Source organism: Heptranchias perlo, chromosome 6 (assembly GCF_035084215.1).
Source record: "Heptranchias perlo isolate sHepPer1 chromosome 6, sHepPer1.hap1, whole genome shotgun sequence".
NCBI lineage: Eukaryota > Metazoa > Chordata > Chondrichthyes > Hexanchiformes > Hexanchidae > Heptranchias > Heptranchias perlo.
Genome location: NC_090330.1, coordinates 91600825 through 91616761, shown reverse-complemented (window position 1 = coordinate 91616761; position 15937 = coordinate 91600825).

Here is a 15937-nt window from a genome sequence, read left to right as displayed (position 1 = left end):
AGGGTCTAAATTAATTTGGCAGTGGATGGGACACCAAAATGAAGCATTAGAGAGGAGAGACAAGGTGCACAGAGGACTTGGAGAGACAAACAGCATTAGAGTAAAGAATAGTTCAGAAATAGGAGGGATCAGACAGACGGGAAATGCAAGGCAGACTGAGATGGGTTTGGAGTGCATGTGCTTAAATGCCCGAGTGTGGTAAATAAGGTTGGTGAGCTGCAGGCACACATTGCCACATGGGATTATGCTATAGTGGCAATAACAGAGACCTGGCTCAAACAAGGGGAAGATTGGGAGTTTAGTATTCCGAGCTACAAGGTATTCAGGAAATATAGGGAAGGGAAAAAAGGAAGGAGTGGCTTGGTGACAGTATTGATCAAAGATAATGTTACAGCACTGGAAAGGTACAATGTATGTGAGGGTTAAAAGACAGATTCTATTTAGAATCATAGAGTCATAGAATGGTTACAGCACGGAAGGAGGCCATTCACCCCGTCGAGCTAGTGCTGGCTCTCTGCAACAGCAATCCAGCTAATCCCACTCCCCCGCCCTATCCTTGCAGCCCTGCAAATTTCGTCCCTTCAAGTACTTATCCAATTCCCTTTTGAAAGCCATGATTGAATCTGTCTCCACCACTTGCATTCCAGACCATAACCACTCGCTGTGTAAAAAAGGTTTCTCTCATGTCAACTTTGGTTCTTTTGCCAATCACCTTAAATTTAACCCCTTGACCTCAAGCCAATGGGAACAGTTTCTCTCTATCCACTCTGTCCAGATCCTTCATGATTTTGAATACCTTGATCAAATCTCCTCTCAACCTTCTCTGCTCTAAGGAGAACAACCCCAGCTTCTCCAGTCTTTGCACGTAACTGAATGTCCCTCATCCCTGGAATTATTCTAGTAGATCTCTTCTGCATCCTCCCTGATGCCTTCACATCCGTCCTAAAGTGCGGTGCCCAGAACTGGACACAATACTCCAGCTGTGGCTGAACCAGTGTTTTATAAAGGTTCATCATAACCTCCTTGCTTTTGTACTCTATGCCTCTATTTATAAAGCCCAGGATCCCATATGCTTTCTTAACCGCTTTCTCAACCTGCCCTGCCACCTTCAACGATTTGTGCATATATAGCCCCAGATCTCTCTGTTCCTGCACCCCTTTTAGAATTGTACCCTTTAGTTTATATTGCCTCTCCTTGATCTTCCTACCAAAATGTATCACGTCACACTTTTCTGCGTTGAATTTCATCTGCCGTGTGTCCACCCATTCTACCAGCCCATCTATGTCTTCTTGAAATCTATCACTATCCTCCCCACTGTTCACTACTCTTTCAAGTTTTGTGTCATCTGCAACAAGAGTATATGAGAATAGATTAGCCAGTGACATAAAAGGGAACCCAAAAGTCTTTTATAAGCATAGAAATAGTATAACGGTGGTCAAAGGAAGGGTATGGTCAATTACGACCATAAAGGATATCTTCTTGTGGAGGAAGAAGGCATGGCTGAGGTACTAAATGAATACTTTGCATCTGTCTTCATGAAAGGGGAGGATGTTGCCAATGTCACAGTAAAGGAGGAGGTAGTAGAGAAATTGGATAGGATGAAAATAGATAAAGAGAAGTTAGTTAAAAGGTTGTCACCCGGTCCGGATGGGATGTATCCGAGGTTGCTGAGGGAAGTGAGGGTGGTAATTGCGGAGTCTCTGGCCACAATCTTCCAATCCTCCTTAACTATGAGAATGGTGCGAGAGGACTAGAGGATTGCAAATGTTACACCCTGTTCAAAAAATGGTAGATTGATAAACCCGACAATCCAGTCAGTCTGACGTCGGTGGTGGGGAGACTTTTAGAGCCAATAATCCGGGACAAAATTAATCGACCTTGGAAAAATATGGGTTAATAAATGAAAGCCAGCATGTATTTGTTAAAGGCAAATCGTGTTTGACTAAGTTGATTGAGTCCTTTAACGGAGGGGTTTGATGAGGATAGTTTGGTTCCTGTTGTGTATATGGGCTTTTAAAAGGTGTTTGATAGAGTACCACATAATAAACATGTAAGCAAAATTGAAGCCCAAGGGATTAAAGGGACAGTGGCTGCATGGATACAAAATTGGCTAAGGGGCAGAAAGCCGAGAGTAGTGGTGAATGATTGTTTTCCAGATGGGAGGGAAGTGTACAGTGGTGTCCCCCAGAAGTCAGTATTAGGACCACTGCTCTTTTTGATATATATTAATGACCTGGACTTGGATATACAGGGCATAATTTCAAAGTTTATAGATGACACGAAACTCATAAATGTAGTAAACAGTGAGGAGGATAGTAACAGGCTTCAGGAGGACATAGACAGTCTGGTGAAACAGGCAGACATATGGCAGATGCAATTTAATGCAAAGAGGTGTGAACTGAAGCATTTTGGTGGGAATAATGAGGAGAGGCAATATAAACTAAGTGGTACAATTTAAAGTGGATGCAGGAATAGAGAGACCTGGGGGTATACGTACACAAATCTTTGAAGGTGGCAGGACAAGTTGAGAAGGCTGTTAAAAAGGATTACGGGGCCCTTGGCTTTATAAATAGAGAAAGAAAGAAATAGTTGCATTTATATAGCACCTTTCATGATCTCAGGACATTTAAAGCATTTTACAGCTAATTAAGTACTTTTGAAGTGTAGTCACTGTTGTAATGTAGAAAACACGGCAGCCAATTTGTGCACAGCAAGCTCCCACAAACTGCAATGTGATAATGACCTGATCATCCGTTTTTTGGTGGCGTTGATTGAAGGACAAATATTGGCCAAGGCACTGGGGAGATCTCCCTTGCTCTTCTTTAAAATAGCACCATGGGATCTTTTACATTCACCTGAGAGGGCAGACAGGGCCTCGGTTTAATGTCTCATCCAAAAGATGGCACCTCTGACAGTGCAGCACTTCCTCGGGATTGCACTGGAGTGTCAGCCTAGATTATGTGCTCAGGTCTCTGGAGTGGGACTATGAACCCACAACCTTCTGCCTTAGTAGGGAGAGTGCTACCAACTGAGCCACAGCTGACACAAGACATAGAATACAAAAGCAAGGAAACTACGCTAAATCTTTATAAAACACTGTTTCAGCCCAAGTTGTTGTATTGTGGCCAATTCTGGGCACCACACTTTAGGAAGAATGTCAAGGCCTTGGAGAGGGTGCAGAAGAAATTTACTAGAATGGTACCAGGGATGAGGGACTTCAGTTATGTGGAAAGAGTAGAGAAGCTATGATTGTTCTCCTTCGAGCAGAGAAGGTTAAGGGGAGATTTGATTGAGGTGTTCAAAATTATGAAGGGTTTTAATATAGTATATAAGGAGAAATTGTTTCCAGTAGCAGAAGGGTCGCTAACTAGAGGACACAGATTTAAGGTAATTGGCAAAAGATCCAGAGGCGGCATGAGGAAAAAAGATTTTATGCAGCGAGTTGTTATGATCTGGAATGCAATGCCCGAAAGGGTGGTGAAAGGAGATTCAATAGTGACTTTCAAAAGGGAATTGGATATATACTTGAAAGGGAAAAATTTGCCGGGTTATGGGGAAAGAGTAGGAGAGTGGGACTAATTTGATAGTTCTTTCAAAGAGCTGGCACAGGCACGATGGACCGAATGACCTCCTTCTGTTCTGTATCATTCTGTGATTCTATGATCCTATGAATATGTTACCTTCTAATGTAAGCAATAAGTGCTCACTCCTTTTTTTCCCTCCACTTGCTTCCTTCTTTTCCAACTGGGCCATGCACCTTCTGCTGTCAAGAAGGTGGATTGGACAACTTGCTTCCAGGTCACCATAAAAACCATGCTTAGGTGCCAAAAGGTGTTTGAGAGTGAGTCATTGGTGACAGCACACCATTTGATTTTCCATCTATGTTCTTCTGAAAAACACAAATCTTCTTACATAGTGCTGTTGAGAGCAAAACATTTATGGAGTGGAGGAACTGAATTTCCATCACTCCATCTTATGTGCTGGAGTTTCCTCCATGGGTGCAATCCAGAAGTTAGACCCGAAAATGCAGCCAATATTGCTCCCATTTTGCTGAAGTCAGGTTATGCCCAAGTATCCTCCCAATCTCATTAGAATATGCCCAAACTTAAAATGGGCGTAAATGGGTAGAAATAAGCATAAACAATTGGGGCCCACAGAAACACCAAACACACACTTCTTCTTTGAGTCTTAGAATTTAAGTTTCAGCTCATTTAACCATCATTCATGCACATCAGGCACAGCATGTTTAAGAACCTGCAATTGGAGAAGCTTTTCAATTTTTAATGTGACTCATACTTGTGTCATAAAAATGCACTAAAAGAAACAGAAAATACAGAGCCGGTATCAGTGAGGATAATTTTTTTTAAATGCTCAAAAATTGCAATTAAAAAGTTAGAAAAATGACTTTATTTTCTGCTGCGCCTGAAAACCTGGTCACAATGTTAAGAGCCCCCCACCCTCCCCGAACAAGTGCAATTGAAGTTACACGCATAACTCACTTACACCCAAAATCCTGCAATCTTTTAAGCCACGTAATTTGTTTGCACCCAGATTACGGGTGTATTATGGACACCAATGCGTAGCCACACTAGATTATTGTTTGAATTGTGTCAGTGCCATGGAATGAAGAGCCTAATCTGGATACAGTTGTTTAAATTAAACCTCAAAGGGATTTAATCTGCTTTTAGCACACAGACTGTACATGGAGTCAGATTTAATCTTTTACACTTTTTAAACAAACAGGCAGGTCTGTGCAACATCACTCAATGCGCTTTTTGAGAGTTTGAATCCATTACAACCAACACACAGCTAAGGAACCAATTGGAATTCACCTCCAATAATATCAATGAGCCAAATGTTAATGATGAACCTAATGAGCTCAAACCTACAAAAGCTGACTAATTCTCCTGTGTAGTGCAAATGCCTATAGTTATTTTTTTCCTGATTGATTCGGGTAAAAGTGTGGGTAATTCCAATGAACTGAGGCCTGAATTATCTTTTGCTCATAATGGCAATCATTCAACTTTTACTCCTAAAAATTATCATGAACTCACAAAATACAAGTGCATCAATGCTTGGAACAGGTTGTAATTTTTCAAAAATGAGGGAATGAAATCACATAACAGACCTTAATAGGTAGTATGTGTTAGAAATGAAAAGACAAAAATACCCCCATCATATAAAGGAAATGCAATGAAGTGTTTAAAAAGGAAGAGGAAACTGAAAATGCTGGAAATCTCGAATAAAAGCAAAAAATCCTGAGCCAGTTTCAATCTTCTCAAAGGGGCTTAGTAGTCACTTAACTAGCTCAAATATAGCTTGCCGATATTAGCACAGCAGAGAGTGCAATTTCAGGGCTACAAGTCTCAGCTGCAAAGCTGAATAGCTCGCTTCCAGAACCGATTACTATCTGCACAGACGCCAGCAAAGAAAATTAGAAAAATCTACCAATCATTTCAAAAAAGCTGATGCAGCTCCTCAAAACCTGACAACTCAAGAACTGCCTTGATTAGGTAAGTAAAAGCATGAGTGTCAATGTAAATGCTGGCATACTGCTGGAAGCATGACTCACCCCCACACTATCCAGGGCCAGATAGTGTCTAAGGTGAAAAGATGGGACCCTTAGTAGCCATATGAGACACCTACTGTTCCCTCATGGGTAAACTACCTCGCCCACAATTCCATTGTCCCATTAATTATTTCTTGCAATGTTTGCCTGTGAAAGACATCTGATAGCATGTTCACAATGGAACATCTGCAGACACCTGGATGAATACACATTGTGAATTAGTCTGTGCAATGTCGAATTCTTTGTGTTTTTTTTCAAAGGAGAAATATGCGCACAGCCAGAGGCAAAGGGTAGAAGAATGGCTAGCAATAGGCCCCTTATTAGGCATGAGGAGGAATCTCTGCAATTCCTCTGCAACACACTGGGGAGCCTGTGGAAGATGGAGAAGCGATATCAGGTTCAGGTTGGTAATGGGATGAAGCATTACACAACTGTATGTTTTTGGTGACGTGAAGAACAATAGTAACTGTGGCAATCCATGAGATCATTGCAAGGAGCGGCTCTAAGTGTAGTCATTGCTTCCACAGTGGCAATAATGATTGCTTCTATAGATGGCCTGAAGAGCACCCTAGTTCAGGGATTTAGGATGTAATTGGAACTATTTAACCTGCTCTCACTCGGACTATTAGTCCAACTGAGCCAGTCCTAATATTAGTGGGCTTCAAGGAGTGGGTGCAGATGTTGCTACTTCTCAGGACAGAGATAATGTGCTCCGTTAATGCAGCCGGTCCTAAGCTGGCACAGGAGGGACTGGTCTGGGCTCAGTTAGCATTGGACACACAAACGACACAACACTAGAAGCATTTCCTTCAGGGACATCAGCTTCACCGAGACAAGTACAACCTCAGTCCTCAACATAGGAACATAGGCCATTCAGCTCCTTCACCCTGCTCCACCATTCAATTAGTTCATGGCTGATTCGTCCCTTAACTCCATTTATCCACCATCGGGAGCTGCCATGTTGGCTCAAATATCTATCTATATATTCTCCTAACTTCTCCATAATATTAATCCCAAATTTCTTCCTTGTCAATATTTCTTCGGTCTAGGAGGATGGCCGATCCTGGTCCAAAGGTAAAGCTAATTTACTTGGCTCCTGATTAGCATGCTCACCAATAGAGCCAAGTAGATTAATAAAATTGATATTGGTTAAGGCGCCAAAGATAAATCAATTTGTTGGTTTTATTAATAGCAACAGAAAGTACAAGCAAGTTATATGTCTATACCTATTAGTAGGATATCCGTCATGTCTGCAAACTACTAATAGAGCCAGGCGAGTTCACAGCACAGAATACCAAAGAATTACTGACAGTATGCCAATTTATACACCTAGTTGAATAATGTCAGATGACTTGCTCTAAACTTAGCAATTCTGAGATTATTGTCATTTTTTTTTATTCGTTCATGGGATGTAGGCGTCGCTGGCAAGGCCAGCATTTATTGCCCATCCCTAATTGCCCTTGAGAAGGTGATGGTGAGCCGCCTTCTTGAACCGCTGCAGTCCATGTGGTGAAGCTTCTCCCACAGTGCTGTTAGGTAGGGAGTTCCAGGATTTTGACCCAGCGACGATGAAGGAATGGCGATATATTTCCAAGTCGGCATGGTGTGTGACTTGGAGGGGAATGTGCAGGTGGTGTTGTTCCCATGTGCCTGCTGCCCTTGTCCTTCTATTGTAAACAATTTTACAACATCAAGTTATAGTCCAGCAATTTTATTTTAAATTCACAAGCTTTCGGAGGCTTCCTCCTTCGTCAGGTGAACGATGTGAAAATGAAATCCTCGAAATGAAATCGCATTTATAATTCACAGAACAATGCTTGGTGAGTACAGACAGTTTTTTCAACTGCCCGTTGCCAAGGCAATCAGTGTGCAGACAGACAGGTGTTACCTGCCAGGTCTCACAGAATATACAAATCACCAAAAAAAAAAACAACAAACAAAAAAAACAGAGATAGAGAGGTAGAAACATAGAAAAGACAGCAACTGACCCGTTATATTATAAACAGATAACATTTGTTCGCTGGTGGGGTAACGTGTAGCGTGACATGAACCCAAGATCCCGGTTGAGGCCGTCCTCATGGGTGCGGAACTTGGCTATCAATTTCTGCTCGACGATTTTGCGTTGTCGTGTGTCTCGAAGGCCGCCTTGGAGTACGCTTACCCGAAGGTCGGTGGATGAATGTCCATGACTGCTGAAGTGTTCCCCGACTGGGAGGAGGGAACCCTCCTGTTTGGCGATTGTTGCGCGGTGTCCGTTCATCCGTTGTCGCAGCGTCTGCATGGTCTCGCCAATGTACCATGCTCTGGGGCATCCTTTCCTGCAACGTATGAGGTAGACAACGTTGGCCGAGTCACAGGAGTATGAACCATGCACCTGGTGGGTGGTGTCCTCTCGTGTGATGGTGGTATCTGTGTCGATGATCTGGCATGTCTTGCAGAGGTTACCGTGGCAGGGTTGTGTGGTGTCGTGGACGCTGTTCTCTTGAAAGCTGGGTAATTTGCTGCGAACGATGGTCTGTTTGAGGTTGGGTGGCTGTTTAAAGGCGAGTAGTGGAGGTGTGGGGATGGCCATAGCGAGGTGTTTGTCCTCATTGATGACATGTTGAAGGCTGCGGAGAACATGGCGTAGTTTCTCCGCTCCGGGGAAGTACTGGACGACAAAGGGTACTCTGTTGGTTGCGTCCCGTGTTAGTCTCCTGAGGAGGTCTATGCGATTTTTTGCTGTGGCCCGTCGGAACTGTCGATCGATGAGTCGAGCGTCATATCCCGTTCTTACTAGGGCGTCTTTCAGCGTCTGTAGGTGTCCATCGCGTTCCTCCTCGTCTGAGCAGACCCTGTGTATTCGCAGGGCCTGTACATACGGGATGGCCTCTTTGACGTGGTTAGGGTGGAAGCTGGAAAAGTGGAGCATCGTGAGGTTGTCCATGGGCTTGCGGTAGAGTGAGGTGCTGAGGTGCCCGTCTTTGATGGAGATTCGTGTGTCCAAGAAAGAAACTGATTCTGAGGAGTAGTCCATGGTGAGCTTGATGGTGGGATGGAACTTGTTGATGTTATCGTGTAGTCTCTATAGTGATTCCTTGCCGTGGGTCCATAGAAAGAAAATGTCGTCGATGTATCTGGTGTATAATGTTGGTTGGAGGTCTTGTGCAGTGAAGAAGTCCTGCTCGAACTTGTGCATGAAAATGTTGGCGTATTGGGGTGCGAATTTGGTCCCCATGGCTGTTCCGTGTGTTTGGGTAAAGAACTGGTTTTCGAAGGTGAAGACATTGTGATCCAGGATGAAGCGGATGAGTTGTCGGATGGTGTCCGGAGATTGGCTGTTGTTGGTGTTGAGTATTGATGCTGTCGCAGCGATGCCGTCATCGTGGGGGAGACTGGTGTGTAGCGCCGAGACGTCCATCGTGGTGAGAAGTGTTCCTGGTTCAACTGGTCCGTGGGTACTGAGTTTTTGTAGGAAGTCTGTAGTGTCGCGACAGAAGCTGGGGGTTCCCTGTACGATGGGTTTCAGGATGCACTCGATGTATCCAGAGAGGTTCTCACACAGGGTTCCGTTGCCTGATACGATAGGACGTCCGGGTGTGTTGGCTTTGTGTATCTTTGGGAGGCAGTAGAAGTCTCCCACGCGGGATGAGAGTGCGTAGGATGCTTTGAAGGTCTGGATCGAAGGTCTTGATCAGTTTGTTGAGCTGGTGGGTGTGTTCTTTGGTCGGATCTGCGGGTAACCGTCTGTAGTGTTCCTGGTTGTCCAGTTGTCGGTATGCTTCTTTACAATAGTTCCCAAAGATACACAAAGCCAACACACCCGGACGTCCTATCGTATCAGGCAACAGAACCCTGTGTGAGAACCTCTCTGGATACATCGAGGGCATCCTGAAACCCATCGTACAGGGAACCCCCAGCTTCTGTCGCGACACTACAGACTTCCTACAAAAACTCAGTACCCACGGACCAGTTGAACCAGGAACACTTCTCACCACGATGGACGTCTCGGCACTATACACCAGTATCCCCCACGATGACGGCATCGCTGCGACAGCATCAATACTCAACACCAACAACAGCCAATCTCCGGACGCCATCCTACAACTCATCTGCTTCATCCTGGATCACAATGTGTTCACCTTCGATAACCAGTTCTTTACCCGAACACACGGAACAGCCATGGGGACCAAATTCGCACCCCAATACGCCAACATTTTCATGCACAAGTTCGAGCAGGACTTCTTCACTGCACAAGACCTCCAACCAACACTATACACCAGATACATCAACGACATTTTCTTTCTATGGACCCACGGCAAGGAATCACTAAAGAGACTACACGATAACATCAACAAGTTCCATCCCACCATCAAGCTCACCATGGACTACTCCTCAGAATCAGTTTCTTTCTTGGACACACGAATCTCCATCAAAGACGGGCACCTCAGCACCTCACTCTACCGCAAGCCCACGGACAACCTCACGATGCTCCACTTTTCCAGCTTCCACCCTAACCACGTCAAAGAGGCCATCCCCTATGGACAGGCCCTGCGAATACACAGGGTCTGCTCAGAAGAGGAGGAACGCGATGGACACCTACAGACGCTGAAAGACGCCCTAGTAATAACGGGATATGACGCTCGACTCATCGATCGACAGTTCCGACGGGCCACAGCAAAAAATCGCATAGACCTCCTCAGGAGACTAACACGGGACGCAACCAACAGAGTACCCTTTGTCGTCCAGTACTTCCCCGGAGCGGAGAAACTACGCCATGTTCTCCGCAGCCTTCAACATGTCATCAATGAGGACAAACACCTCGCTATGGCCATCCCCAAACCTCCACTACTCGCCTTTAAACAGCCACCCAACCTCAAACAGACCATCGTTCGCAGCAAATTACCCAGCTTTCAAGAGAACAGCGTCCACGACACCACACAACCCTGCCACGGTAACCTCTGCAAGACATGCCAGATCATCGACACAGATACCACCATCACACGAGAGGACACCACCCACCAGGTGCATGGTTCATACTCCTGTGACTCGGCCAACGTTGTCTACCTCATACGTTGCAGGAAAGGATGCCCCAGAGCATGGTACATTGGCGAGACCATGCAGACGCTGCGACAACGGATGAACGGACACCGCACAACAATCGCCAAACAGGAGGGTTCCCTCCCAGTCGGGGAACACTTCAGCAGTCATGGACATTCATCCACCGACCTTCGGGTAAGCGTACTCCAAGGCGGCCTTCGAGACACACGACAACGCAAAATCGTCGAGCAGAAATTGATAGCCAAGTTCCGCACCCATGAGGACGGCCTCAACCGGGATCTTGGGTTCATGTCACGCTACACGTTACCCCACCAGCGAACAAATGTTATCTGTTTTTAATATAACGGGTCAGTTGCTGTCTTTTCTATGTTTCTACCTCTCTATCTCTGTTTTTTTTGTTTGTTGTTTTTTTTTTTGGTGATTTGTATATTCTGTGAGACCTGGCAGGTAACACCTGTCTGTCTGCACACTGATTGCCTTGGCAACGGGCAGTTGAAAAAACTGTCTGTACTCACCAAGCATTGTTCTGTGAATTATAAATGCGATTTCATTTAAAGGATTTCATTTTCACATCGTTCACCTGACGAAGGAGGAAGCCTCCGAAAGCTTGTGAATTTAAAATAAAATTGCTGGACTATAACTTGGTGTTGTAAAATTGTTTACAATTGTCAACCCCAGTCCATCACCGGCATCTCCACATCTTGTCCTTCTAGGTGGTAGAGGTCGTGGGTTTGGGAGGTGCTGTCGAAGAAACCTTGGCGAGTTGCTGCAATGCATCCTGTGTTTGGTACACACTGCAGCCACTGTGCGCAGATGTTGGAGGGAGTGAATGTTTAGAGTGGTTGGGGTGCCAATCAAGTGGGCTGCTTTGTCCTTGTGATCTTTATGTGTCATTTGATACTGCACCAGTAGATGGCAGTGTCATGCCAAATACACTCCATTCTCAATGGAATGTGGGTGTCATTTCTGTGGAAGACAAGACACCTTTGCATGGTTATAAATATCGCACCTTATCAGAATAGTAACATCAGACACCTAGACATGTCGGCCCCAATATTAACGCGGAGACTGGAACGGAGTGGAGAGGGGGAGCAGGGATAGCGGGAGATGGTTGCACAATGTCATTGTATGGGAAGGAAAGCCCAATTTCAATGGGGATGCCTCATTATTATTTTACTTCCGGGTTTTGCATCTCCAATGCGTTTGAGCGGGTGTGGTACGATTTCCCCTTGACTATTTAAAGGCTCAATTCGGAGATGAAACAGAGGAGGTGGGTTGATGGTTGCAACATTGGATTTGAAGGACAAAAGTAATAGTTATGGCTGAAAAGAGAGCAAAGGCTGTGCCCAGATTCAGTGAGTCATACCTGGATGTTCTGCTGGGACGGGAAAAACAAACCTCCTGCCACCACTAAGAAGGCGTGGCTGGGGGTGGCACAGGAGGCGAGCAGCAGGTGCATCATCATGAGGTCCTGGATCCAATGCTGCAAATGTTTCACTGAGTTGAACAAGTCAGGACAGGTGAGCAAAGTTAAAGATGTACCTACATCCTGTAGTGCACCCTTCCTCACACTATTTGTCAATCGTACTCCATTCACAGCACTCCTTGCACCCAATTCACTTTCATCAGCATCCATCATCCCGTTTACATGCCCATCCTCTCATCTTCACTCCCCTCACATCCTCACCTCCCCTTTCCTCCATCCACCACTGCCAGTCACCCCAATACTCATGTAATCTGATATCATCTCATTCAGCTCCCCTGATTCTCAGCAGATGTCCTCAAATGGCATCGTCAACACCTTCCTCAGCGCCACTCATGATGCATCTGCCTGATTGTAACACTCACCATATACACTGCATCCATTAGATGCACACATGCTTTAGAGCCACTCATAGGACTGCCGTGCCACCCTTGCAGGAGAAGAGAGCGCAGAAAGCCAGTGACAGGACAGGGACTGGAGGCGGACTCCTGGCACGTTGGGACCCAAAACACTGATGTCAGTATGACATGCTGATGGTTGGCATATATGTGTCTGAACTTGTAGATGAGGTGATGGAAAGAAGAAAGGCTCTTTTCAAGTCAACATAATGAAGGCCAGGTGCCTGTGTCTGGAATTAAGTTACAGACACGGTCAACACTGTGTCTCTACACAGTTGGTCCATAGATGAGGTTCAGAAGAATTTGACTGACTTGTGTAAAAATGTTAAGGTAAGTGCTAAGCAATGGTAGAAAGTCAGATATGGATTGTGTGGCCAAATATAGCAATCAGCTTGTAATGCAAGTATCCTGTTGCTATAATGATATGAGCCAAACATGATGTGAAATGTAAGTATTAATTACTATATAAATAGCGCAGCCCCAACAATTTGTGGAACATCTAACTGGCAGCTATAATATATTGGGGTGGTGAGCATTATGCTTGCCATAACGGAAAATATCCATTCACACGAGATTTTCATTAAATGTACACAAGGTGTCCCTGATGCTGATTGATCCTTTCTCTCGGATCTCACTGGAAGGGAGGTTGAGAAATAGTGCACAGGTGCAGCTCTGAAAGGTTCCACCTATTATTTAAAGAGGCCCATGTGAATTGTTGCCTTTGGAGGTCCTCTTTCAGGAAGTTCAGAAAAGGTATGTTGCCTTATTTAGCATGGCAGAGCACAATCCTGTATTAAAAAATGCCCAGGCTGCTTACAGGAAGTGCATCATCTAGTCAATTGCAGTATCCACCTTGCAGAGGAAGCACATATGGAAAATAAATATTGCTGAACAACATAACAGTCACCAGCTTGATAAATCTGTGAGCTGCACATTGACTGATGTCACTGATGGCCCCTGTGGCATCATAGAATGACCTAGAGACGTAAAAGTTCAGGACTGTGGTGACCTTGACAGTCATTGGCAGTCCCTAGAGTGGAGATTGATTAGTGGTCAGTTTCCAGGATGCAGTACAACTTACTCACCAATTCTCCGGTGAAGCACAGCCTGTGAACATAGGAACAAGAGTAGGCCATTCAGCCCCTCAAGCCTGTTCCACCATTCAATTAGATCATGGCTGATCCATACCTCAGTTCCATTTATCCACCTTTGCTCCATATTCCTTGATATCCTATCCTAACAAAGATCAAACAATCTCAGTCTTGAAAATATTTTAAAAATTGAAACAAAAACAGCATACATCATCTTTTGGGGAGAGTTTTCCAGATTTCCACTATCCTTTGTGTGAAAAAGTGCTTTCTGATTTCATTCCTAAACAGCCTAGCTCTAATTTTAAGGTTATATGCCCTTGTTCTTGATTCCTCTGTTAGGATGTGTATTTTTGTAATAATATAGACAAAAGCTGCAGTTCTGTGCCTAGTTAAGAAGAATGGGAGAGAGAAACAATCGGGCACAAATGGAGCTTAACAGCGCTCTCCATTATTGGTGGCGAATTGAAGGAGCAAGTTCCAGCGTTTGCACATGCACAGTGAAACGTGGAAATCCAGAACTCGCTCCTTGTGGTTTGCCGGCGATATGACAGCTTCGAATTAAAGGGACATCGCACGCTGCAATCAGAGAAATCATTGAAAAAGCGTCAACTTGCTTATCTGCCCAGCTGGAAAGTAACTAATTACGCCACCAAACAGGTACGCTTAAAAATACAGGTCTAAACTAAGTTTTAACAGCGTGGTAAGTCTTAATGACTGCCAAACAACTAAAAATTAACTTTTTAAAATGTGGAGTCTCATTACTCCTTATTTTAATCAATTTTAGTCATTAAAAAAAAATTAAAATTAAAAAATTAAAAACATTTTTTTTACTTTTCCCTTCTGTCTCTTTTATTTAATTCAATTATTTCTTTGGCTTTTTATAAATAAAATTATATTTTTAATTTACAATTACATACAGAATACTAACTTTAAATGAATGAAGTCTGCTTGCCTGTTTGAGCAATGCAGGCTGAATCTGTAGGTGTGACTTCAGTTCCTGACAGATTTTGTGGGCGTGTCTTCTCCTCTCACAGACTTTTCCAGCTGCGGCAACTCACGCTGCTCAGAGGCTGGGTTGATAGCACACAATTTTTTTAAAGTTCATATTCAAGTTCAAATCCAAGTTCAAATTCAAGCAATTCGACGCCACAGAGCCCACAGTAAGTAATTTTGTTAATTAATTCGCAGGAGCTGCGGTGAACTGAAAATATCTCAGCCAAAACCTTTATTTCAAAACCCAGAAAAATAACTTGATGCAAAAAGAACTGCAAAAAAACCAAAACTTTACACTCAAATTAGAGTTTCCAATCGTAGCACTCAGAAATCACAAGCCTCCTCTTAAATATGAAATTCCTGTCAGAGGTGTCAGCCTTGGTTCAGTGGTAGCGTTCCTCGGCATTGCTGTCGGGTTCAAGCTGTAGTCATCCCTACACTATGTTGATGAGGGGCAGGTGTTAAAATGGTGTGGGCCTCATGCCGTTGATCCGTCATGAGCCTGCTGCTCGCCTCGACAACCCCGCACTCGCCTCTCGCCCAGTTAAAATCGGGGTTAAAATTTCCTACAGCTTTAAGAAAGGCTTAGAATGCATTTTAACTTATTGGTAGCTTCTTTTAATGTTGAAGGGGGAGGGGGCGAAGAAGCAACTGGCAAAACTGAAAGGAAAAGAATTGAATGGAAGGTATGGGACGGAGCAGGCCAGCACCTGAACCCTTGTTTGTTCGCTGCTGAAGTGCAGGTGGTGCTGCATAAGGTGGTTTCAAGGAGGGGCACCCTCTGTGCTACTCCACGGCACCATTTTAATAGATTGCAGGAAGTGGAGCTGGGTTTCAGGTTGCAGCTGACTGTTACAGTCATTGTATGTGCCAGCCCTGTACTGGATAGTAACTGCTGATGTCTGGAAGCAGATGGCACGGTTCTGTATCTGGTCCTCTGATGGCCCTGACTGTGTGAAGTTATTCCCCACATCTGTTGATAGGTAGGTGTGACAGATCCTATAGATATGGATGGGGCTTCTTTTGCAATCAGACTTGATTAGCCTAGCATGCCCTCTCTTAGGCTGTGCCACTGAAAGCATCATATCCTGTGATGGGGGTTGCTACCGAGGAAGAATCCATCATTATGATTAATCAGGCATTCACATAAATTACTGATGGTCCAGCTTCCATTGGGAATAGGAGCCTCTTTATCCACTAGTCATCTGCTAAAGCAATTTCAATAGATGCTCATGATTTTCTAACATGAAATATTTAGGCACATGTGTACTTATACAGCAACTGTGGAAACGTTGGGACACAAATAATAGAAAACTGTGAGGGTCAGCATCCACTCGTTAGGACCCATGCTCTAAGCCAATAT